The sequence below is a fragment of the Podarcis tiliguerta genome, assembly GCF_965153285.1.
Source record: "Podarcis tiliguerta genome assembly, chromosome: 5".
NCBI classification, from domain to species: Eukaryota; Metazoa; Chordata; class Lepidosauria; order Squamata; family Lacertidae; genus Podarcis; species Podarcis tiliguerta.
The window spans coordinates 9,257,480-9,283,843 of record NC_139538.1 but is presented as its reverse complement, the minus strand read 5'-3'; the positions used below and the strand labels follow the sequence as shown (position 1 = coordinate 9,283,843).

The window sequence follows — 26,364 nt, the reverse complement described above, 5'->3', positions numbered from 1 at the left end:
TAGAGTTGGAAGAGACCACAAGGGCCATCGAGTCCAACCCCCTGCCAAGCAGGAAACACCATCAGAGCACTCCTGACATATGATTGTCAAGCCTCTGCTTAAAGACCTCCAAAGAAGGAGACTCCACCACACTCCTTGGCAGCAAATTCCACTGTCAAACAGCTCTTACTGTCAGGAAGTTCTTCCTAATGTTTAGGTGGAATCTTCTTTCTTGTAGTTTGGATCCATTGCTCCGTGTCCGCTTCTCTGGAGCAGCAGAAAACAACCTTTCTCCCTCCTCTATATGACATCCTTTTATATATTTGAACATGGCTATCATATCACCCCTTAACCTCCTCTTCTCCAGGCTAAACATGCCCAGCTCCCTTAGCCGTTCCTCATAAGGCATTGTTTCCAGGCCTTTGACCATTTTGGTTGCCCTCCTCTGGACACGTTCCAGTTTGTCAGTGTCCTTCTTGAACTGTGGTGCCCAGAATTGGACACAGGTGAGGTCTGACTAGAGCAGAATTCAGTGGCACTAATACTTCCACTGTATTATTACACTGTATTATTACAGTGTTCACTATTGATGAACAGCAGCAGCAGAAGCAGAAGCAGCTACCTATATGTGCAACAGAAATAACATGCACATTGCTTGGGGATGATGGGAGTAGTCACCCCAACATCTGGAGGGGCACCAGGTGAGCAACTACCCGATAAGTTGGCTGAATGTTGCATGCAGCTCCCATTGGAGCTAAGGCAGAAAGGTGGATAGCAAGGCTATCGCAGCAAGAGCTCAAGCTGCCCTCCAACATTTTGTCCTCAGAGAAATGCTGAAGGCCCTTTCTGCCCACAGCAGAGATCAACGAAGACTCTGAGTGAAGCCTGTGCAATTTTTTCCCCTCTCTCCCGACCTCGTGACTCACTGGGCATGTGGAAATTAATTTCACTGTGGTTTGTTTCTAACGTCCATCTCATTGTACAGAGCAAAAACAAAAGACTTTTAAAATGTGGGTTAGAGGTGGTTTTAATTAAATCCCCAGTAGCTCAAGCTGCAGGGATGCATTAATCTCCCCCCTACGCACACACTCTCAAAAGTAAATAACATAAAGGCCATATTTGTTAATGGAAACGTCCCTGTTATGTACTGAGTTGAATAGGATCCAAAATGCAGCCGTCTGATTGGTCCTAGAACAATAGGATCCAGAATGCAGCAGTCTGATTGGTCCACAGGAGCCACCCAATCCAGCTCCAGGTGGAAGTGAATCTGCAACCTGATTGGCCTACAGGAGAATCCCGGAATTAGCCAATCACGTGGGGTCCATTGTGTAAATAATGTATATAAAGCAGACATTCTGGAGGAACTTTCATTCCTCCTCACCACTATGAGCTGAATAAAGAGCATGAAATCCACTCTCAACTCCTAGTATATTTCAGTCCCATTCAGGTGGAGGAGTTCCACCAAGTATTCATTTTACTTGGAATCACTCTTTTTCCTGTACTGTGAAAAAATCTCTCACTTTCTCTCCTTTTCTCCGTCCCCTCAGTCATTACACCTGTTTAGACGGGAGAATGTCTACCTGCGTGGCCTTGGCAAGACTTTTCCTGAATCATCCACCGTCTCTAAGGGATACGATGACAATCCTTTTTGTTGTGGCTGCTGCTTCTGGCCTTAAAATCTTAAAACTGTTGGATTAATAAACACTCTTTGCAAAATATGCAAACAAAAAATAATGAGTAAGACAAGAGCTTGAGGCCTGATAAAAAGGAAGTCCTTTCCTCTCCACACACTTTATGCACCTATCCTTTGGAACTCATTGCTACCAGCTGTGGTGGTGGCCGCAGGATTAGGCCCAGTTTAAAACTAAGACATGTGGGGGTGTAGCCAAAGCACACAATGGAACTTTCTGCCTTTCCTCTCCTAAACCTCCCTAAATCTGTTTTAGGGTGTTCCCCAAGCCTCAGGAGCAGATTTGGGAAGACTGTGGGTCAAATTTCTCTAACACTTCACGTTTTTATTTTTATTTCTTACCTTTCCAGTAAATAAGGTAAAAGACTGCTGGATGGTTAAGTCCAGTCAAAGGCGTCTATGGTGTTGTGGCGCTCATCTTGCTTTTCAGGCCGAGGGAGCCGGTGTTTGTCTACAGACAGCTTTCAGGGTCATGTGGCCAGCAGGACTAAACCGCGTCTTGTGCATGGAGGACCATGACGAGTGCCAGAGCACATGGAAATATTGCTTATCGTGGTGGCCAGGAGACTGAGCAACAAATCAAAATTAAAAATTACTTCTGCCACGAGCTCACTGGGTTGCCCAAGCAAGGCTCCTCTCCCCCTCCAACCTGGAGATAATATCACTGGCCTACCTTGCAGGGGGGCTGGAGGGATTAAAACAAGACAACCAAAGCAACAGCCTAGGACCCTCCTACCTACAGGACCGCCTCTCCTGCTATGCCCCACAGAGGACCTTAAGGTCTACAAATGACAACACTTTGGAGGTCCCAAATCGCAAGGTGGTTAGATTGGTCTCAACTAGGGCCAGGGCCTTTTCAGTACTGGCCCCGACTTGGTGGAACGCTCTGTCACAAGAGACTAGGGCCCTGCAGGATTTGACATCTTTCCGCAGGACCTGCAAGACAGAGCTGTTCCGCCTGGCCTTTGGTTTGGACTCAGTCTGACCCTTATGTTTCCCTCCCCTTATGGTTTTGATTTATGGGCTACTATTAAAATGAGGCTGCATTTTAAATTGTATTTTAACCCTTATTTTAATAAACTGGTTTTGTTTTTGTTTGTTTGTTTGTTTCCCCTGTTATGTTTTATTGTAATTTTATTGGTGTTAGCCGCCCTGAGCCTGGCTCTGGCCGGGGAGGGCGGGGTATAAATAAATTATTATTATTATTATTATTATTATTATTATTTTGGTAGAGCGATAGATTCCTAACCTCATGGGCAGTGTGCAATTCAACTTCTAAGCTGCCTGGTTCACTGGGCGTCTACCTCCTCCCAACCCAACATGCAGTTTAATGTAGCCCTGATCCCCTGGAGAACTTTGATTTACATGGAATGATTCTCGCCCCATGTGTACAAAATAATTCAGAACCCAGCTCATTTGTCCCCCTTCTTGCTTATTTGCCAGTGCGATTAGGCTGCTTGTTTATAACAATAACACGAAAGGGAGGGGGGGGGGAGAAGCCTGCCAGATATTTCTTCCTTTCCTGCCACATAGTGTTTTCTGCCTTTGCAGTGCATTGGCAGAGCCACCGTGTATGTAGAGCTCTACAGGAATGCAGAAAAGCCATCTGTGGGAGAAAATTACTAATCACTAGCAATTGCTAATCATTCTCTCGCACTAAGCAAATCCCGCGGGGAGGATTTCTCTTACACACAGGGACTCGCAGCACCCCTGGCAGATGCTAATGCCACAGAAAGCACAGAAGCAGCCTCATATGCCCTTGGCTTCCCCCACCCCCCTTTAAGGTTATATGATCAAGGTGTGTGGGCAGAACAAACATGCAAGAGATTAGAAAGTTTCTGGCGTCCTTTCAAGCAGAAAAGGGAAGGGGTCTCCACAGCAGTATTTATTAATTAGTATTTACATCCCACCTACTAGTTATTGAGGATGCTTTCAATATACTTGCAATGAAATAGATAAGAGTTACTGGGAAGGAGGGATGTAAAAAAGCATCGTTTTCCATCCCGCCATCTACTAGTTGCATACGGCATTGTTTCTATTCCACTGCATCTCTCCTTCCACCAAAAATTACATTATTTGCCTCACTGGCTGCTGTAGAGAAATTATGTCAGTAAGTTACATGGTTGTTATGTTATTCTGAGCCATTCGTTTCAAGGCATAGGAAACACAATGCAAATCCAGGGGAAATGTATCATTTATAGACCGAAAGCAACAACTGCAAATGCTAATTCACTGGATTGAGTTCTGTTCCATACTTGAGATGAATAAACAAACTTGCTAAAGGGCAGGAAACTACAAGAAGGAAGCAGCTGGATGAAATGGCTCGTGGTTTCAGCTGTCTCTATCCTAATGCACAGAGTATGGGAAACAAGCAAAACAAATTGGAGCTTTTAATACAGGATGGCAAATATGACCTATTAGGCATTACTGAAACCTGGTGGATTGAGAAGAAGAACAAGTAAATAGTAGGTCCTCTATGTGGAGAAGATGGAGAAATGCTATTGGGTGCAGAGGGAAGGTGGATTAGCTCAACACCTACTTTGTCACTGTCTTCACCCAAAGGAATGCATTGCCCAACCTGGGGATAACAGAGTAAGCAATACAAGTAGGGAGCTGCAACCCCAAAAAAGATGGTAAGGGAACACCTGGCTACTTTAAATGAATTCAGGTCTTCAGGGCCTGATTAGCTGCACCAAAGGGTCCTAAAGGAGCTTGCAGGTGTGATCTCAGAGCCTCTGTCTATAATCTTTGAGAATTCTTGAAGAACAGGTGAGGTCCCTGTAGACTGGAGGAGGGCAAATGTTGTCTCCATCTTCAAAGCTGGAGGGGAGATCCCGATGTCAGGGACTCTGACTAACATTGGCTATGTCAAGATTCGATGGTGGGGTGTGCATTCATATAAGATGAACTTTCAGGAGGATGCCAGCATTATCAGTAGGGGTAGTACCTCCAGTTGAAATGTCTTGGGGGCACATTACTCTCATTAGGGAGAGCCAAAGTGTTGTAGTGCTTAGAATGTTAAACGTTGACCTGGGAGACTTGGGTTCAAATCTGCAACCTAGTCGTGAGACACACAGAATAGGTGGCAGAGCTTAGATTATTCCATCTTTGAGCATGTGAAGGGCTTATCTGAATCTTGCCATGATTACAGCCATAAATTGTTGCTGTTGTTGTTGTACAATTTATAACCCGTCCTTCCTCACAAGGGTGTCCAGGGCTGCACTCTTCACTTTTCAAAGTCAAGATATCGTAGGTCCTGAAGGCTTCTCTATAGTTCCCTAGCGAAAGGTGCAGATGTCAGAGCCATGAATTTAATGTTCTTTAAAGCTGAAGCATATGTCACAGGAACTTGTCAGAGTTGGAGGCTAAAATCCAAAATGTTTTTTTTAAAAAAAGGTCCGAGGCAGTTTTGAGGTACTTGCATATAGCCAGAGAAGAAGAAATGAAGTCTGGATTTTATTTTATTTTTAAACGGCAGGCCAGAAGCAGAAGGGGCAACTGCAAATGGGTGTGCTGTGGCTTTGGTTCGTGATGCTATTTTTATTGTGAAACTCGCATCCCGAAGCACATACATATATTTTTTTCAATCTTAGTAACTCTGAGATCTGTTTTCGTAAAGTAGAATTGGAGAGCCCCTTCCTTGCCTGTTCGGCAAATCATTGCTCAATTTGGGATTTTCCTGTTGCCATGGCATCGAATGCTGTGTGGCAAATCAAGTTGTCAAAGTGAGTGACAGTTCTGATGGGACCCTCTTCTGTCTTCCAGGCTGGAGCCACAGGCCTAACCAGACCTACTGGGCTGGTACCCTTTTGCCGTGTGAATTAACGTGCATGGAGAGAAGCCAAGACCACTTCAACGGAGCAAACGTTTAAAAATAGCTTCTCTTATTAAGCTAATTACACTATGCGCAAGCATGACAAAAACTATTTCCTCAGCTAAATTTACCCTTTCTTCAGTTGCTCAAGCTGAATAGCAGGGTTTTGAAATCTGCGTGAGAAAGGGTGAGCTTTACATGTTGTTTGTGTCCCCCCCCCCCCCCGTGTGTGTTTTTCGCAGGTTTTCAAAACTATGAGGTCAGAAAAACCTGATAGTCTTCCATCGTTAATGGTTGTGCAAGTGCGCCCCCAAGTGGCGAAAGAAAGGTGCAACCATCCTTTTTAACACCTTTATCATTTTCAGTGCCTGTAATTCAGAGTTTCGCCATGTGAGAATACAGTCATCCCACTAATAATAATAATAATAATAATAATAATAATAATAATAATAATAATTTATTATTTATACCCCGCCCATCTGGCTGGGTCCCCCCAGCCACTCTGGACGGCTTCCAACAAAACACTAAAATACAATAACCTATTAAACATTAAAAGCTTCCCTAAACAGGGCTGCAGGCACACGGGTGGCGCTGTGGGTTAAACCACAGAGACTAGGACTTGCTGATCAGAAGGTCAGCAATTCGAATACCCGCGACGGGGTGAGCTCCCGTTGCTTGGCCCCTGCTCCTGCCAACCTAGCAGTTCGAAAGCACGCCAAAGATCAAGTAGATAAATAGGTACTGCTCCGGCAGGAAGGTAAACAGCATATCCGTGTGCTGCTCTGGTTCGCCAGAAGCGGCTTAGTCATGCTGGCCACATGACCCGGAAGCTGTACGCTGGCTCCCTCGGCCAATAAAGCGAGATGAGCGCCGCAACCCCAGAGTCGGTCACAACTGGACCTAATGGTTAGGGGTGCCTTTACCTTTACCTTTAAACAGGGCTGCCTTTAGATGTCTTCTAAAAGTTTGGTAGTTATTTTTCTCTTTGACATCTGGTGGGAGGGCGTTCCACAGGGTGGGCACCACTACCGAGAAGGCCCTCTGCCTGGTTCCCTGTAACTTGGCTTCTCGCAATGAGGGAACTGCCAGAAGGCCCTCAGCACTGGACCTCAGTGTCCGGACACAACAATGGAGGTGGAGACGCTCCTTCAGGTATTCTGGATCGAGGCCGTTTAGAGCTTTAAAGGTCAGCACCAACACTTTGAATTGTGCTCGGAAACGTATTGGGAGCCAGTGTAGGTCTTTCAAGACCAGTGTTATATGGTCTCGGTGGCCGCTCCCAGTCACCAGTCTAGCTGCCGCATTCTGGATTAATTGTAGTTTCTGGGTTATCTTCAAAGGTAGCCCCACATAGAGCGCATTGCAGTAGTCCAAGTGAGAGATAACCAGAGCATGCACCACTCTGGCGAGGCAGTCCGCAGGCAGATAGGGTCTCAGCCTGCGTACCAGATGGAGCTGATAAACAGCTGCCCTGGACACAGAATTGACCTGAGCCTCCATGGACAGCTGTGAGTCCAGAATGACTCCCAGGCTGCGCACCTTAGGTCGAATGTTCTCTGAGAACGTCCAGCCGAGAGTAAAACTATACGCCCCTTTTCACACTTTCCTTGACAATGTTACCTGCTTTGTTGAGCCTAGTGATGGTGGTCCTCTGGTAGCTGAAAGCTTCCTTCCTACAGAAGCTCCCCCTGTATGGTGCTACATCAGGACACAATAACACTTGGAAGAGGCTTTGAGTGTTCTAGCCGTAGGTTGCAACAACTGCGAACCACTATTGTTATTGATTTCCACGACATCCAGCTCGGCTGCATCCCCTTCCAACTGTCAGTCAGCCAATCTGGCCCTGAACTACATTGTCTTCTAACCTGCCTGGACCACCTCCACCTAGGAAAAGGCATTCCTCTTTCTTCCAGTCTCCCACATTTGCACATCCATTTGTGGTTTTTATGCACCCTTTAGCCGAATATATGCATTTTTGCAAACATTACTTGTCTGGAGAACTGCTTTGCAAAATTTGGAGAAGCAATTATTTCAAACACTGGCTGTGTTTCATTTAATTGTATTTTCCAGGAAGTGCAAATTAGATAGGTTCGCCTTTAAATGAATCAAATTCCTCCCGCATCCCTACCTCCAGCCTTTAAATCTTGCTCCCATCTTAATTTATGTCATCTTCCTCCTCCCACTTACCCGTATTTTTCGCTCTATAAGACGCACCAGATCACAAGACGCACCTAATTTTTTGCTGCTACGCAGCGAAAGCAACAATCCCTCTTGCTGTTCTGGCTTCTGGGATAGCTGCGCAGTCTGCATTCGCTCCATAAGACGCACACACATTTCCCCTTACTTTTTAGGAGGGAAAAAGTGAGTCTTATAGAGCGAAAAATACGGTATCTCCAGCACCACCTCCAGCACCATCAGTTTCCCCAGCTGATGCAACTAACCTACTAACCAACCATCTAACCATCCTCTGCTTCTCTCTCTATTTCTGGTCTTTGCTCCCTTGGTCTTGCCTAGTACTCCATTAATTTCATTCCGCTCTTCCTTTGTCCTAATCTTCCTAAGACATCCGATTGCCCAAAGCAAATCACCTTTCTTTGCAGTCGCAGAGAATTTTGTGACCTAGCAAAATGGCCGTACTTGGCAAACAGGTTTGGCACGCAGCAGAAAGGGAGGGACGTTGAGGGGAAGGGCAAGCAAGAATGAAGGATCTCAGCAGCTAAATTTCTGACACGCTGTCCAAGGTTATTTATTTAAGGCATTAGGCGTGACATTCTTCAATCTAAGCGCTGTTCCACATCACGAGATTAGGAGGGATCCTGATAATCCACACAAAAAAAATGTCTAAAGGCTTCTGAGAAGTGTCCATCATAAAAGCAGGAACCAAGTGACAGGGAGGATGCTATAGGAATGAGAACCTAAGTGTCCTGCTGGATCAGGTCAAAGGCCCATCAAATCCAGCATATCTGTTCTCACAGTAACCAACCAGATGTCCATAGGGTGCCTACAAGTTCAACAGCCCTCTTCCCACTTGCAATTCCCCGCAAGTGCTATTCAGAGGCAAACTGCCTTCTTCCTGATGCAAGAAGTGAGTTTGCTATGCTAGACCCACAACTGTTCATCTCTCACCATCATCGGTTGTCAGAAGACGACAGGCCAGTATCAAGTGTGTGCTGATACTTAAGTCTGGCTCTTGTGGGAATAGTATTTGTATTCTTTGGGAGATTTCCTGGGCCCTGCAGACTCTGCGTTTGACTCATGAGCACCCATTTCCTGTTGCCTGCTGCTCCCAGTTCATTACTCAACGCGTTGGCAAGCATCCGTGGGGCAGAATGTTGAAACTATTCCAGTTCTGCTCTTGACATTTGACTTGGACGGATCCTTAAAAAAGGAAGAAGCAGCAAGCAGCACTCTAAATCTTGTCCTCTCGATGAATTCGAAGGCAATAATATTAGGTATTAAAAACTGGAGTTGAAATTGACATTATATTAAGTGAATATTGTTTGTTCGTTACAATAACTATTGAGTCAGATGAATTAAATGGAGTTAGATGAATTAAACTTCGCCTCAAGGCTTTTCTTTTCTTTTTTTAAAATAATTTTTATTAAATTTCATATTTCCAAATTAAACACATCAAATCAATTAGTCCAAATTATAAAAATACATATCATATAATCCAATTGTTTTCCAAATTATAAATTTTTGTGGGGGGTACCCATGCTTCTTTTCAGCCTTTCCCATGAGGACTGGAAACCTTCTCAACATACGGAAGAGTTAAGTAAACTTTAACAAACATCCTCCTTAATAGATTATTCTGCTCTGACCCTACATTGTTCAATGATATCAGCTGTTTTTCTTCTTTCAGTCCTGCCATTTTGCTTTTCCTGTTATCGTGATTGTAGTAATTAATAGGTTTTGTCTTTAAAGGCATTGATATCAAGTATGTACTGCTGTTTTTAAATGGTTTTTTTTTTTTTTTGCATTTTATATTGCTTTTAACTGTTTTATATATGTTGTTTTACTGTAAAACACTTTTGGGTGCAGTATTTATTATTACGTTCATGTCCCACTTTCCACCCAAGAAGCTCAAGGTTTTGGACTCCTTGCCTCTCCACATTACTGTCACAACATTCCTGGGAGGTAGGCTGGCCTCAGAGTTGGTGACCGGCCCAAGGTCACCCAGTGAGTTTCATGGCCAAGTGGGGATTTGAACCTGGTCTCCCAGGTCCTTCGATATGCTCACCCAGTGTTTCTCAAACGTGGGTCTGCAGCTGTTGTTGGACTACAACTCCCATCATCCCTAGCTGGGATGGTCAAGGATGATGGGAGTTGTAGTCCAACAACAGCTGGAGACCCACGTTTGAGAAACACTGCTCTAACCACTATCCCACAGTGTCAGCGTGCCAGTGAATATCAGTTGTTCGAAAGGATCACAGCATTAGGAACAACTGCACATTCACAGCCTAGAGGCATCAGATGGGGAGAAACAAGAATGCAGAATTCTAGACGGACCTTTGGACTGATCACCAGAATTCTTTTTCAGTAAGTTAACTCTGCAAAAAAAAACACCTCTGCAAACTGTGTCTCAGCTTGCACAAAAGGGTCTGGCTCACAATGTTTTTGTGCGTTTCAAAGTTGCTTAATACTGCTCAGTGTGAAAGACCGAACCGGTAGGGAGTATGGCCCTACCTGGGTGGCAGACAAGGAGGGCGTGGTGGGTCTGTATTGCCCTAGATGGAGCTGGGTGAATGAGCTGGCTGCAAATTATGCTCAAAGCTGCCAGGTATTTTTTTGTAGTCCAGACGTTAGCCTTGTAACAAGCGGTTGGCTGGGGATTATCTGTGTTGTCTGCGTGGCTGGTGGGAATGCTAAAGAGAGAATTTTGTATGGGGAAGACTGCTAGGAATGTATCTGGGACAGGTTGCTATGGGGGGAAGTGGGGTGCAGCGTCTATCTCAGCTAATGATGCTGTTTTGTGAAGTTTTGCTATATTTTTGCATTTGATTTTTCTCTGAGATGTCTTCATGTTCAAGAGAATATTCTATTTTCCAAACCTGTGTGCGATTTGCATTTGACCTTTGTTTATCATTATTTTGCTATTTTGTCGTGTTCTGTTTTATTCTCTAAGTTCAGTTGCAAGCTGCTTTGAAACTTAGTTATCTTTTAAATAGGCATTTACATTATTTTAATTAACTAATTAATTAATACCAAGCATCTGAGGGGCATCTTTAGGATGGTCCTGTTGGAGACAGGGTGTGTGTGTGTCAATCTTGGCTGCTAAATTGAGTCTCCAAACCCCCTAATTGCCAGCCCTACAAAAGAAATAACAGTACACAAGATTATCATTTCATATCTTTAAAATGTGTATATCATCTCGAGTGCCTTAGGACTGAGAGTGAAACTGATAGATGTTATAAACAAGTAAACTGTAAAAAAAAAAAAAAAGGTCTCCTTTGTACACAACTGTGTCATAAATTCCTATTTCTGTGCATCTGAGACGCACAATCAACGTGGAAATATCAAATTACCGTATTTTTCGCCCTATAGGACGCACCGTCCCATAAGGCGCACCTAGTTTTTTTTGGGGGGGGATAAAGGGGGGGATTGTTTTTCCCCCAGGCGCGGGGCAGCTCAGTGCGCCCAGCCTTCAACATGCAGGCAACTCTCCGCAAGCCGCAGGAGCCCAGCGCAGGGCTCCCGCGGCTTACGGAGATCTGCGCGAAGCCAGGAGAGCAAGAGGGGTCGGTGCGCACCGACCCCTCTCGCTCTCCAGGCTTCAGCGAAAGCCTACATTCGCCCCATAGGACGCACACACATTTCCCCTTCATTTTTGGAGGGGAAAAAGTGTGTCCTATGGGGCGAAAAATACGGCACTTTAGACAGTCTGAAGGGGGCAGTGGAGTGAGGGGCAGCTCTTAAGTCGGTTGCCAAAAGTTTTTATTAGTTTAGCTAGACCCTGCTGTAAGGTGGCAACTTAGGCATCATAAGAAAAAAGGATACAGGCTTGTGTGAAATTTGCCTGTGCTAATTTCTGTATAAACGTGGGCACATTTATTATTAGTGACAACTATTTAAATAGAACGACAATACATCTCACCATAGCAGGAAAGGCTGTGGCCAGGTGTGTGTCTGCTCCATCTGCTACCCAGGTGCCAACTGTTGATGGGCAACCGGAAGACCCCTGCTGCTCTCCCTTCTTGACTTGGACCAGACACCCCTTTTCATAAGGGGACTCCTGCAAAGAAAGGGCTGTCCTTTGACGGCGTTTCAAATAGACTGTTGAGCTCTGCGAAGGAAAACATGCAAGTACCCCGCCCTGAAGTTATTCATAGGTGTATACCCAGTGATGTTATAAATAAATATACACGTGCAAACACATAATTTTCACAAATATTGTATTGCATACGTGCGCGCGCGCGCACACACACACACACACACACACATACACATACAGAGAGAGAGAGAGAGCGTTACTGAACAGCACTTCAGACTGCAACAAATTGGCAACACCAAACCCTACTACAGTGGACCCTCCGGATACAAACTTAATTCGTTCTCGGGGTCCGTACATTCCCCGAAAAATCTGCATCTAGAGGTGCTACTTCTGCACGCACACACGCAGCGCGATAGAGCGCTTCTGCGCATGCACGCATGGTGAAACCCGGAAGTATACACTTCCGGGTTTCCTGCGTTCGCAACCCGAAAGTTATGTTACCCAAAGGTAACGTTACCCGAGGGTCCAGTGTATAACTATTAGGGCAATTTAGGACCAGGCTGGCCTGACATCTGCACTCAGCAGCCTCACGAAGCTATCAGGATCCCAGCATGCTCTCAGAGACCAGCAGAGATACCTGCAATTACCTGCCCAATAGCCAATCCACAAAATGGTTGTTGCTGTTGTTTTGCCTAGCCACCATTTCTTAGGATGCCTATAATATGGAGTTGCACTGAGGCATTGTGGGAAATTTAAATGGCAGTTTCCACTAGGGGCTGCCCAACACTAATGAGATTGCAAGATCTCACCCCCCCAAAACACACACACACACACGAGAGCACGGCGCCCAAAATGGCTGCCATGCTCTCACGGGTATGACACGGCGCACATTTCCAAGGAGCGATTGTGTGAAGCGGGCTCTCCATTCCTCTCAGGCTGCTTCCCTCTGCTCCAGTCAGGCCTTGAGAGTAGGCTGAGGGGAAGCCCTTGTTGCAGCCATTATCTCTGCAAAGGAGGCCACACGGCAGATAACTAGAAGCCCTCGCGGCTGCCGCCGGCCGCTATTAAACCGCGGCCTTTTCATGAGCCGTGAGCTGAATTCCTCCTCACCCAAACCAAAAAAAAATAAAATAAAAAAGTGAACCTTTTGTTCATTTCATCATTATCAAGGGCTGCCACATTCAAATGATTCCTCTGGCAGTCCCTTCATTTCCAGAGGACGTGCCTCAAGAAGGGATTGGAAGCCTTTTGATTAAGAATAAGAGGTGACTGACACTCGCAACCCGAGCACGGCTGCTATCATTACAATGTACTCTCACTTCCACAGAGCCACCCTGCGCTCGCTCTGTCTCTAGGCCGCCTTTCATATAAAGCCACTGTACGGTGTGGCCTAATTGAACAGAAATATCTTACAAAAACACACACTCACTAAATTCCCCACAGATTTCGACGAAGGGTGGGTGGGGCGTTTTTTATTTATAGACGTGTCTCGCCTTGAGCTTGGTGTGAGTTAGCACACAAACGTGTGTTTTCTGGACTACGTTGTTTATCTGAGGCCTGCTTTCCATACAGGAGAAAACAAAGTCTTTTGCATTTATTCCCTGTCTTGAACTGAAATGAATGATCTTCCTTCCAGTTGCGACCCCATGGTTTCCTACATTTTCTGTTTCTAATCCTGGAATATTAGGACCGCTGTCTCTTCTTTAAGCCATCATAAGATGCCTGAATCAAAACCATTTACTCCATTTCAGGGACATTGTAGTACCTAGATTCATCATGTCGATATATGTGACGACAACAGATGAAGAAGCTGGAAGTAGCAATGGACTGAGGCCTCCTTGCTGCTAAACAATGGTGGTGGGGTCTTCTTTCCCTGTGTTCATAAGGTGCTTCCATTACAGGTTTCTAGGTCCGTCTCTTTTCAGGCAGTATCTTCCTGTGGAACCACATTGTTCCCTAGAAGGTTATTGGGAGAGGGGGTGTCCTCATTGAAAAGATTGGTGAAACAAGCTTCCCTGAATGAGAGCTCGTCCAACCAGTCTTCCTCTGCAATGTGCAGCCATAGCAGCCTGTGGGATATGTTCCAAGTCATGCCCTCAATAGGCATGGCTGATGCCTGGCCCTTGAATGTGTCCAATAATCATCTGCGACACACTCAAGTCATCATGGAAAGTTTTTCTGGAGGATGGAAAATGCACTACACATTGTTGTACTCCACCCCAATATTCAAGCGGTGAAAGATTCCAGGCGTTCACCCAGGGTTCGTGTTTCCTTTAGAATATATTAATAATAATAATTTATTATTTGTACCCAGCCCATGTGGCTGGGTTTCTCCAGCCACTCTGGGCGGCTTCCAACAAAGATTAAAAATACATTAAAATGTCACACATTAAAAACTTCCCTGAACAGGGCTGCCTTCAGATGTCTTCTAAATGTCAGGTAGTTGTTTATCGCTTTGACATCTGGTGGGAGGGCGTTCCGCAGGGCGGGCGCCACTACCAAGAAGGCCCTCTGCCTGATTCCCTGTAACGTGGCTTCTCGCAGCGAGGGCACCACCAGAAGGCCCTCGGAACAGGACCTCAGTGTCCGGGCATAACGATGGGGGTGGAGATGCTCCTTCAGGTATACTGGATCGAGGCCATTTAGGGCTTTAAAGGTCAGCACCAACACTTTGAATTGGGCTCAGAAACGTACTGGGAGCCAATGTAGGTCTTTCAAGACCTGTGTCATGTGGTCTCGGTGGCTGCTCCCAGTCACCAGTCTAGCTGCCGCGTTCTGGATTAGGTGTAGTTTCCGGGTCACCTTCAAAGGTAGCCCCACATAGAGCACATTGCAGTAGTCCAAGCGGGAGATAACCAGAGCATGCAGCACTCTGGCGAGACAGTCTGCGGGCAGGTAGGGTCTCAGCCTGCATACCAGATGGAGCTGGTAAACAGCTGCCCTGGACACAGAATTGACCTGAGCCTCCATGGACAGCTGTGAGTCCAAAATGACTCCCAGGTTGCGCACATGATCCTTCAGGGGTACAGTTACCCCATTCAGGACCAGGGAGTCCTCCACACCCGCCCGCCTCCTGTCCCCCCAAAACAGTACTTCTGTCTTGTCAGGATTCAACCTGTGTTTACTTGCACAAATACAATCTGAACCTTACGATGAAGGGATTCACAGCATAAACACCCCAAGAGAGTCTTGCTTTCCCCATAGTTACGGCTTTGGATTCTGCAGTCACAGCAGGCGGTGTGAGCGCCAGCGGTTTGACTTCACCCCCGGAGGCGCACTCCATTGCCTCTTGAGAGAGATGGATGCCAACATGCTGGCTCTCAAAATCTAAAAACCACTGTTCTAAGAACAGGCAATAGCTTTGCAGGGCTCTCACCCAGAAGCATGGCCAGGAGAGCTACAACAGATGTGTGAGAGTTTGTTTTGGTGAGGCAGTCATTTCCTTGTTTGTTTTAAGTACATACCCTTTATTTCAAGAAATTTTCATTTATATAACAATTACTTAGAACAATACAGTGCCCCATAAAGAACAAAAGGGATATTCATGTGTAATAGGTAATTAAACAACTAAAAACAAACAGAACAGAACAAAGGGGATTTGGGATGATAAAGAGCTAGAACTAGACACACATCAAGTGATTAAATATAGATGCAACTGTTTTGGATGTTCTGTTATATTAAGCATTCCTTTGCCATCCTATAAGCAAGTTTTCAGGGGAACTTGCAACTATAAAAACCAACTGAAATACAGTCATAGGCACATTAGATAGCTCCCATGCTGCATTTCATAGAGTTTCATACAGTCCAATTGCCTGGAGCATCTTTGCAATCTTGTTCCAGGTCAGAGATGAGGGTTATAGTTCCCATCACAGAACTGTAGAGTTGGAAGGGACCCCAAGGATGATCTAGTCCAGCCTGCTGCAATGTAGGAATCTCAACTGAAGTATCCATGGCAGATGGCCACCCAACTCTTCTTAAAAACCTCCAAGGAAGAAGAGTCCACCACCTCCCAAGAGAGTTCGTTCCTCTATCAAGTAGCTCTCGCCACAAGAAAGTTCTTCCTGATGTTTAGTCAATATCATACCTAACCAAGGCTGAGTAGGGATGGGCCTGAAGCTGGCTGGGATTGATGGATGCTGGTGTCAAACAATACCTGGAAAGCCATCCTCACTTTAGATTTTAGAACGGGGCTGGGGAAACTGTGGCCCTCTAGATGGACAATGTCCGTCATCCCTGACCACTAGCCATGCTGGCCAGGGTTGGCAGGCATTGGAAGTTTCATAACTTCTGGAGAGTAGCAGGTTCTGCCTTCCTAGAGCCTTTCTAGATATATGAAGAGCAGGGGACCTCTCTTGAGTGATCTAGGCATCCTTCTAGAAAAAAGGCTCTCAAGGGAACTCTCATTGAGAAAAGAAAGAAGAACAACAGGCTGCTTTGTCATTGAGAAAGGTTGCATTCAGCATGCGTTTGGGGTTGATATGACTTTATTTTATTTGCATGACTAAACCTTTCAGCACGGAACCAATCTCTCTGTTTGCTTTTTTCCATTTTCTGGGGCTGCCTCCATGTTGCCACAGATTGAACGTTAGCAATGTTATGCCGTCCTAATGGGAATTCCTGCGTCACTCCTAAAGTAAAAACAATGGTGTCTTCTACTTGCATACTTAACCGAATCTAGATATTCTAGGAAAGCAGAACAGCAAAACAAAGGTATTTGGGGGGAGATGCATTCTGTTGCACACACTCGCTCGCTTTCGGGAAGAAACCCTTTGTCTCCGCTCCCCTTGGCATGGGTCCTGTCATTCGGCCTCCATGTCTACTGACATCAGCTGGCTGTTAATATGAACCCCTGCCCGCAAAAAGAAAGAAAGAAAGCGAGCTTGACACATTAAGAAGCCGGACCCCATACCAAATGTGTTTTCTTAAGTGATGCAAAAAATGGACAAATGGATAGGAAAGGGAGATAACGTTGTGTGTTCTGCCTTCCCTGTTATTTTTTCAAGATAGAACTTGATTGCTGGCTGGGTGGGAACTTGCGAAGGCATTCTTGTCATGATCCAAGCCTCTCTTTGTTTGACAATACGTGCAGACCCTAGCAGGTCACCCCTTTCCTCCAAAAGCGCTTGGACAAATGACTAGCCATAATTGCTAGCTGATACCCCGCCTGAAAGCAAGAGCATACAAGGTGTTGCATGCCGCTCTTTCGCTTGGGTCACTGGGAATGATGGATGCCAAAAGGATGGCTAGATTAGTTTGTGTTGAAATCCAAGATGCTGCCTGCACAGGTAAATGTCACTCGGTACTCAACAGTTGCATTCAGCCAAAATCAACAAGCATTTGGGTTTCAGGACTAGGAACCCGCTGGCATTTTCAACTATGGGATCAGCTTTCTCTGAGCACACTTCAGCCGTACAACCTTTCTCCCTCCTCCTCCTTCCTTTCTTCATAGTGCCCTTGCATTTTCTCTTAAAACTATAAAGCACCTGTGGAGTGGCGACAGTTGCACTATTAGTGCAACTGATTCTTATTTTTTAACACGGTTGCTTAAGTGTAGACATTATCTGAAATGAGGGTCATTGTAAAAATTATGTAAGGAAAGGCAGACATGCATGAAAAAACATGGATCATTCCTATGAATGCCATTTGGAATGCAAAGCAGGGCTTTTTCAGTGTTGGCACCCATGTCTGGAACTCCTATCCAAGTGATGTCTGCTCAGCCCCTTCCAGTGCCCTGTCTTTTTGCACTTTCATCTCAAAAGACTTTTCTTAGCTCTTTTTTCCTTTAATTCTCTAGATGATAGGTTTGCATTGCTTTTGGAAGATTTCTGCTGTACTTGCTGTGCACATGGCTTTACTGCATTGTTTTCTACTTCCAAGATAATTTACTATTTTCTCCCACTATTTGATTTTATTGTATTTTGCTCTGAATATATATTTAAAAGATGGCTCAGTCTAAATATATTCTGGGGTACAGAAATCCAGGTGCTCAGTAATGCCTAGAGCCTAAAAACTGTACCCCTCTGGGTTGCCGAATCATTTTTTAAAAAACAGGACATTTGGCTCAGGAAAAAAAAATCTGGCTCCTAGATAGCTAGATAATGAAGGGATGATTGGCCTAATTTTAAAAAGGCATCTTTTGTGCAGTGAAGGAGCTGAATTGCACATACAATGCAGAGATGGCTGGGCCCCAAATCCAATGTCCAGGACCCTGCAACCCAGCCCCACCCCCACCCAATGACCAACCAGACACTGGCAGATTATGGAGGCAGATCCAAACAGAGGCTAATCTGTCACCTTTTGTTTCTCTAGGCCGTTTTCCCAATATTAAGTTCAGTTCTCCACATTCCCACACATTTGCAATTTAAGTCCTCCTGAAAATTCATCAGCAGTCTAATGCAAATTTCTTGTTCAAATAGCAATTTCCCCTAATGCAATGCATTTTTGTATTGTATTTTCACTAATATTTTACAGTTTAACCTAGTGAATGCATTTCTGTGCACATTACTTGGGCTGGAGGACTCCCTCACAAAATCTGGAAAAGTGTGCATATGGAAGGATGGCTGTGTCTTGGTTGAAGTACCGTATTTTTTGCTCTATAAGACTCACTTTTTCCATCCTAAAAAGTAAGGGGAAATGTGTGTGCGTCTTATGGAGTGAATGCAGGCTGCGCAGCTATCCCAGAAGCCAGAACAGCAAGAGGGATTGCTGCTTTCGCTGCGCAGCAATCCCTCTTGCTGTTCTGGCTTCTGGGATTCAGAATATTTTTTTTCTTGTTTTCCTCCTCCAAAAACTAGTTGCGTCTTATGGTCTGGTGCATCTTATAGAGCAAAAAATACGGTAGTTTTGGAATGCTCTGACTAGGTAGGCAAACTGAATTGAGGCCTGCTTAAACACATACGACTCTCAGGCTTGGAAAGGCATATCACTATTCATCATTTTAATTGAAACCATGAAATGGAAACCTCCCATTGTGATTTCAGTGCCATCAATACCACAACAAAACAAAAAAATAAAAATAATACAAAGCCCATCTCATGGTTTAAAAAATTGAGTCTAATACTCCTGAAAGCATATAGCCTATTATTGCAGATGTGGTTATCTCTAGCCATGGTTGAAAAACCTGAATGAAGGGATTTTTGCCGGCTCTGAAATGGTTGGCACATTTGTAGCAGTTTCGCCCAACCTCGGTCTTAAGGTATTTGTCTGTCAGCGATGGCTGGTTAACTGATAAGCTGACACAGCTCCTCTATGGGTCACTGGTAGAACAGACAGGTTCAGAGAACAGAGGACATTAGCACCAGACCCTCCTGTGTGTCTCCTCTTTTCTTCTTTAAGCTTTAAACTCTGTTGTCTTGAGCAGGCAAGAAATAACTCTCGTTGATTGGCACTTAAAAATAAAAACAAGCTGGTTAGAATTAGCAAGCTGACCCATGCGGAGGAAGGTGAGTCTCCTGTTCTCCTCCTGTGTCTAGGAGGGAGAATAATGTATGAAGGGAGAGAAATATAAGTGTCCTGAGGTCGTCTTTCTTTCCTTCTTCATTTGAGCCTCCAGGGTTTGTGTTTGGGGAAATCCATCTTTGTGGGTTCCAGTGCTGACTGACCTGATCCGCACCTCCAAGATTAACGTGTGGGTTGAAATGTAGCCGCCTATTAAACGTTGAGTTTCCAGCTCAAGATAAGTGGCAAATGCTGTTTCGAGAGAAAATGGGAGCTATCCAACAGTCATAGAGCAGACCCATTGAAACCAGTGAACTTAAGTGACTTAAATCCAATACTTCTAATGGGCCTCTAATATGACCCAGCTGAATATCACCCAGTATGTTTAGAAATGCGTATTTTGAAAGAAAAGACGTTCGGAAATATGGGTTGTCTCCAAGGTTGCAGCTGCGCTGGTGCAGCCAACTACAGTGTGTGCAACAGAGCTTCCTCTTCCACTCCTGTCCGCTCCAGCTCCCACAATCAGATGGTATGGGGCTCTCCAGAGCAGACCCTCTAGAGTCCTTCTAGAGGGTCTAGAGCTCTTCTCAGGCTGCCCCCCATTTCTCAGGCTGCCCCCCATCAGATGTGAGGCAGGAGGAGATGGAAGAAAGGGCTTTATTTTTCTTCAGAATGTGGACAAAATGTAGAAACCGTGTGAATATTCACATTTCATCACTACACCAGTATGAGTCAACCCTTCCCTTCTCCAGTTCCGTTCATTCAATAATTGAACAGAATAATGCAGCATTGAATGGAATGGCATGTAACATGGACAATCATTTTCAAGACAACCTTTTAAGGTTCCACCCTCTCAAATATCATGTTCATACACTGATCCAGTGAAAAAATGCATCACTTTCATTCTATATAGCATTGGTCTACAGCTGGGGGCACAAGTGGGTCACAGCCTAACCTCATGGGTCTTACTAGTAGAATCAGCATCTTTTTTATTTTCAAGGCAACTTAGCTTAAAAAAAATATAAACAAGAGAAAGAGAAAGAAACTTGCCAGATTTAAACAAAGGAGGATGTGGATTCCTGTGACTCCAATAATTGGGTAGCATAGGTGATTCCAGGATGTGCCCCTTTTCTCAACTCTCCATGTGAAACTGCACCTGCTAAAATTCCTTCTTCTGTGCAAATATTAATGGTGCAAGAGCCCTGCCATCATCTGTCACATCTGGCCATCCTAAAGAGGGAAACGGAGAAAGATGGACAATTTAAATTGGGTTCCCATGCTGCCACCTTGGATTAAAGGTAGGCCTTGGGTCTGATAAGGTTGCTGCCAGAAAACAGGTTTGCAGAAGGAGAAGAAAGATCAGAGCACACTTGGGAGAAAGAGAGAGAAATAATGTGATTGGGATAAGAGAAGGTTAAAATGCCAAGCGTTCCCCCCAAAAATAATTCAAAATACTGACGAGGATATCCGAAAGAAAGAAGAATGACAATCATTGTTCATCTTACCCACTAAGGGTGCAGACTTTCCACCAACATACATTATGTGAGATGTGAGCAATGGAAACAAATGCTTCACGTTTTGTTCAGACATAACAAATCTCCTCTTAAGGACTGATCGTGTAGGTTTTTTTAAAAATTAAAGTCACAGGGGATGTGTGTGTGAGAGAGAGAGAGGGAAGAGGGCTTCACAGTGAACAGGGTGAGGAGATGTAAGCCTTCCACAGCTGCAAACTCAGTAAAAATCTACCCCAGCAACACCCTCCAAGTGCTCCTATGCTCCAGGGATGTCCTTTATTCCAGGGATGTTCCAGGGAAGCCATCCCTGTTTCTGATTTGATCCTGGAATGTCCCACTTTCCCTTAGAATGCCCCTATTTCCAATGGAGAAATGTTGGAGGATATGGAGTTATCCGCTCCAAGGCAATCCTGTATAAGGAAGGGGTTTTTTTTAATGTTTAATGTTTTGTTATGGTTTTATGTGTGTTGGAAGCTGCCCAGAGTGGCTGGGGCAACCCAGTAAGATGTGTGGGGTATAAACAGTAAAATTATCGTTATGGAACAGGGCATCCCTATTTTCATTGGAGAGATGTTGGAGGGTATGTTACTGGCAGAGACTATCGTTGGAGCTAAGGGGAAGTTTATTTCTAATGCTGAACTCCCCATACACTGCAGGGCCATCGGGGCACAAGACCAAAGCAGATGCTACCTATCACCTCTGACGCTAGGCGCCCCAGCCATCTTTGTGTGTACACGTATGTGTGTGTGTACACGTGAGTGTGCATACATGCACCATGGGAGTCCTTGCAGTGAACGCCTTCCCTCTGCAAACATCTCACATGTCAAAATGATGCCCTTATGGCTTGTGCTTTAAATGAATACCAACATTTGTACATAGGCACCAATACATCCGCTGCAGTTAGATGTTTGGGGAGCATGTGAGCTAAAGGGCAAAGTAAGTTTCTGTGAAAGAGCTCTTTCATCACACACACACACACACACACACACACACACACCTCAGGCAAAATTGAAAGTCAGGGGATAATATTTCGAAGGAACAGGATCATCGCCTAGGGCCTAGTTTCCATGGTGTCAAAGTCTTAGCTAAATCCCTACATATATATGTGTATATATATTGGGGTGGCGGTGGTGGGGGAAATGGATGGAAACATTTTCCTTTAAATTTCGATTATGCGTCCGTGGGGCAGTAGGATTTGAAGATCTTGTCAACAGACAAAACAGAACAGTATTATCCTTTGTGTACGATTCAGTACAGGAAAGATACAATTCCGCTGACCACAAATAGGAAATGCTGAGAGACATGAAGGAAAGAATAAATTGTACAGTGAGAAGAAAGGGCTTTAAATAACTTAACTGTGCTTAAAGCACATAAAAAAAAGCCCGTGTATGTTTGGAGAACAGGATATGGGTCTTTGCTCTAGCCGTCAAGAGGAAAGCAGGGTGGCAATGGCGTTTTTTAACTGTGCCACCCTATCATGGTGTGTATGCATATAATCTCTGTTGTATAAGAGCAGCATCTCACCACCCAAGAAGAAATGCTATTTTGTCCCACTATAGCTGGGCTATGCAGACTCAGGTCCAGGAGTCAAATGTAGCCCTTTGGGACCCTCCTCAGCAGCCCTAATTCCTACCCTCTGTGAGAGTGTGTTTTGGGGGGCACAGCGCCCTAAAATGTGCATTTTGAGTGAGATTGTGGCCCCAGAAAAAGTGGGTTTTTTTGGGGGGGGAATCTCAGTGCAAAATTGTGCAAGATCACAGTGTCCAAAAGAGCCGCTGTTCTCTGACGAGAAAAAACAGAATGCCCCGTTTTTTTCTGGGACACTTGCAAGGTATGGAATGGTATTGTTACCTTCAGTCTACAGATGGGGAGAATGGAGTAAAGTGACTTGGATTAGCCCAATAAGACCTGCACCAGCAGCTGGTACTTCCAGGAGGCTGTGGAAGAGACTTTCCACCATCGCTTTCCCTGACATTTGCATTTTGCCACTGTCCGCCTTCTCTGGAGGAGAGATGTGAGCGCCAGCTGAAATGTATCTAAGCCAGGCTTCTAGATCCTAGATTTGTTGGTTGGTTGGTTAACATGATGATAAAGGGCCTGGAAACCAAGCCTTATGAGGAATGGTTGAGAGAGTTGGGTATGTTTATCCTGGAAAAGAGGAGACCAAGAGGAGATATGGCAGCCATCTTCAAACATCTAAAGTGCTGATACATGGAAGATGGAGCAAGCTTGTTTTCTCCTGCTAGGCTAGGATGCGAACCAATGGATTCAAGTTACAAGATTCCTTGGGGGTTTTTAAGCAGAGGTCGGGTGGTCATTTGTCATTGATGCTTTAGTTGAGATCCCTGCATTGCAGGGGGTTGGACTAGATGACCCCCAGAGCCCCTTCCAATTCTATGATTGAGCTCATTCTGTGTTTGCTAAATTGTTAGCTTTTGTTATTTTGAACTTGCTTACACGTTCTGCGGTTTGTATATTTTTACTTCCAGTGTTCTCTGTTTTGAGGTTTTGAATGTTTGTTTGTAATTTGCTTTGGGCACAGCTCATTGAGGAAAAACAGCATAAAAGTAAAAACAAGCAAGCAAGCACATAAGAAATTGATAGCAGGTGCAAAATTCAAGCCAGGAACATCTTCCTGATTCTTAACTCAGGGATATTCTACACTTGCAATAAGAGCAAACTTTAAATGGAGCAACTCGTGTTTCTAAACTTATAGACGAGCAACTTGTGTTTCAGCTTATAGGCAGGAGGCAAAGAAACTCATCTGAGCTCCTGGGGCTGAGGAATCAGGAACTTGACTCCTAGCCATGAGAGTGAAGAACAAAGAAAATTAGGCAAAGATGCTTGTTTATGGAGGACAGAAAACTCTCCATTCCTTCACAAGGGCTCCAATAGGGTAGCAGAAAGCAAATGTGCATCTTTCAGGAGTTTCCTGCAAGTACCTCAGTTAGCATTTTGGTGAGCCATGCAATTGGGAGGGCAGGATGAAACAGGGAAATTATCTTTAGATGTGGAACAATGCGGATTTTAGTGCCCCCAGATAGCTGGGCAAGACTTTGTCCAGAGAGGTCTCACAGGTGTTATCAAAGGGCACCGCCATGCAGTCAGCATTTTGCAGGATGAATTCAAGCAACGCACTAGGCAATTTGCATTTGCACAGTTCAAATAGATAAAGCAGTAGCACAACGAAGCCACCTTTTTATTTTATTTTTAAAAAAATGGAATAGTCGGGAGTTAAGAAAGGAATATGCGTGGAACGGACAAATGATTGATGGGAGGACGCATAAACACCCCACACCCACATCCGGATGCAGTGTGGATGCTTGTTGTCATATAACTTTCCCACAAAAATAGCAACAACAGAACGAATTCTCAATAAAGCTAATCTAACCTTGGTGGAAGCTTTGTGGAAGCAAATCAAATAGGTTGTGGTTCGAGGACCCAATCCCCGCGTAGTGGAATGAAAACACAAGGACACGTGATATAAGGTTAATGGGCAAGAAAAGGCCACAACTTTATTGATTACAGCAAGTGAAAAGGTATTGGCTTAGGCATTGGATTACGTCAGCTGACTCCACCCGCTCAGAGAGGGGTGAGTCTAAAACAAGGGGGGTTTATTCACCAGCAGGTGGAGCCTGTTGATGCTAATCCAACTACAGGCTCTCCCCTGATGTCACCAAGGGTCGTGCCATGGCCTCCCGCCAAGCAGGCATCGGACAGAATACACGACCACCAGATTCCTTTAACGGAATACCCAAAAATTGAAGGCGCAGGCGATGGCCACACCTAGCCCTTCGACACACCACAACACATTATTCCAATGCCTAACCTACCCACCAATACCACGAAAGTTGTGACGATTGCTACGAGGTAGGCGAAAAAACCAAAAAGCCTAATGCCAAATGGAAAAATTCCTACCAGGCCCCCCGGACAACCAGGGCGACCAACCTAAGGTCCATAGCAAGGCCAAAAGAAAACTGAGACCCTGAGATCTAAGGGAGTGGAGGGTGGGTGACTCGGGACGGGACGACAAAAAGTGAGGCCAGAAGGCTGTTGCCGCAGCAATTTAGGCTGCTAAACACGCCCCCTCGCAGGCACCTGGTTGGGTGCCTGCCCGTGGGCGTGGGCACCAGCCAGGTGAGTGGGAGGCAGGGGGCTAATGCCCCCTGCTTGAGGCGGAGTCGGGCTCCCGACCACAACCACTCCCCTCTTTTGCAGGAGGAGAGTCTTTGCAGAAGCCCAAAGAGAGGAAGGAAGCTGATATATTTTTTCACACCACTGTACTGCATTGCTTCTCACACGAAACATCAGGGAATCAAGGGCACCCTTTCTTTTTCCTTCCCTAAATGGTGTCCTAGCCATTGTCCGTCTGAGGCACATCGCCTGGTCTTCCCCACAGGGCTGTTGTGAGAGGTCCCAGCATGGCCAGGAGACGTTGTACACACACTTCTTCCACTTCTTCAGTCCGGACTCAGCAGGAGCAAAGGGGTTAAGCTATGCAGCTCAATAGGCAGAGCTAGTTATTTAATCTGCGATAAGTCATGGCAAACCCAATTTCGTTTTAATTGAAAATAAAAATAACACTGATAAAACCCAACTTTCTGGCAGCTAAATCCTTTGCATGCCAAGTTTTAGGGTTGAGTACTTTTTTTGCATTTAATTTTTTCTCCCCTGCGTGCGAGTTTATAAACCTCTGAAGAAATATATATAAAATCAAAATGCTGACAGACCTTTAAGTACAGCCATGCTTGCGGACACCACTATAATAAAGATATTCCGTGTTATCAATAATCCTCTTTCTGGCCAAATCCCTGGTCTTTCTAAAGAGAATGGGGCTTCCTGAGTGGGCAAGATTATTTATAAATTTATTCCTGGTGAAAAGGAAAAGTATGTGGGCAACGCATCATAGATCTGGAAAGGCCCCCATGTAGCCAGATAACAGGAAATTCTGTGTCAAAGTGCTTATATTTTATCTTTCTTCTCTCCCCCCGCACCCACAACTCTAAGTAGTTAAAAATATTACTTTGAAGAGTGGGTCAGAGTTATTTAAAAAATCACACAAACTCTGCAATACCACTTTGAAAGCAGAGCTTTGAAACTGGGGCGGGACAGGATACCGACCAAGAGCATTTCAGGTAAGAAGTGGGGACCAGGGCAGCTAATTCAATGGTCCTGACTCTCTGCCTGCAACCCCATCAGCTTTACAGGTCTTACTTTCTGCCCCTATAATGGTCCACCTACCAAACAGCAAGTAGAAGAGGAGAAGAAGAAGAGTTTGGATTTGATATCCCGCTTTATCACTACCCGAAGGAGTCTCAAAGCGGCTAACATTCTCCTTTCCCTTCCTCCCCCACAACAAACACTCTGTGAGGTGAGTGGGGCTGAGAGACGTCAAAGAAGTGTGACTAGCCCAAGGTTACCCAGCAGCTGCATGTGGCGGAGCAGGGAATCGAACCCGGTTCACCAGATTACGAGTACACCGCTCTTAACCACTACGCCACACCACACTCTCTTCTCACACAAAGATGTAGGGAGTTTTTATAGCCATCTTTCTGAGAGACGCTTGGAGAGTTAGGAGGTGGAGGAGGAGGGACTTGCGTAGAGGAACCCTATGCACACAGAGATGTTTGGATGCTCCCCTATGTAAACAACAACATTTGCAAATATAAAACTTGTGCATCAGTAAGAAAAAAGACCGTGCTGAAACTTTGTTCCACTG

The 26,364-nt window shown here is 45.0% G+C and overlaps 1 long non-coding RNA gene across 3 annotated transcripts in view; it reads right to left on the bottom strand.

The window, feature by feature from the left end:
- Window positions 1-2,020: 2,020 nt before the first annotated feature.
- LOC310678519 overlaps window positions 2,021-26,364 on the bottom strand; it is an 84,743-nt gene continuing 60,399 nt past the window's right edge. For 2 of the 3 annotated variants that reach the window (XR_014511806.1, XR_014511807.1), the window contains exons 2-4: window positions 20,182-20,361; window positions 11,578-11,766; window positions 7,994-8,861 (exon numbers count right to left, since the gene is read on the bottom strand). This is a non-coding gene — a long non-coding RNA (uncharacterized lncRNA). Of the gene's footprint in view, window positions 3,761-7,993; window positions 8,862-11,577; window positions 11,767-20,181; window positions 20,362-26,364 lie in introns of those variants that run through there. The other variant, XR_014511805.1, reaches the window with a different exon arrangement.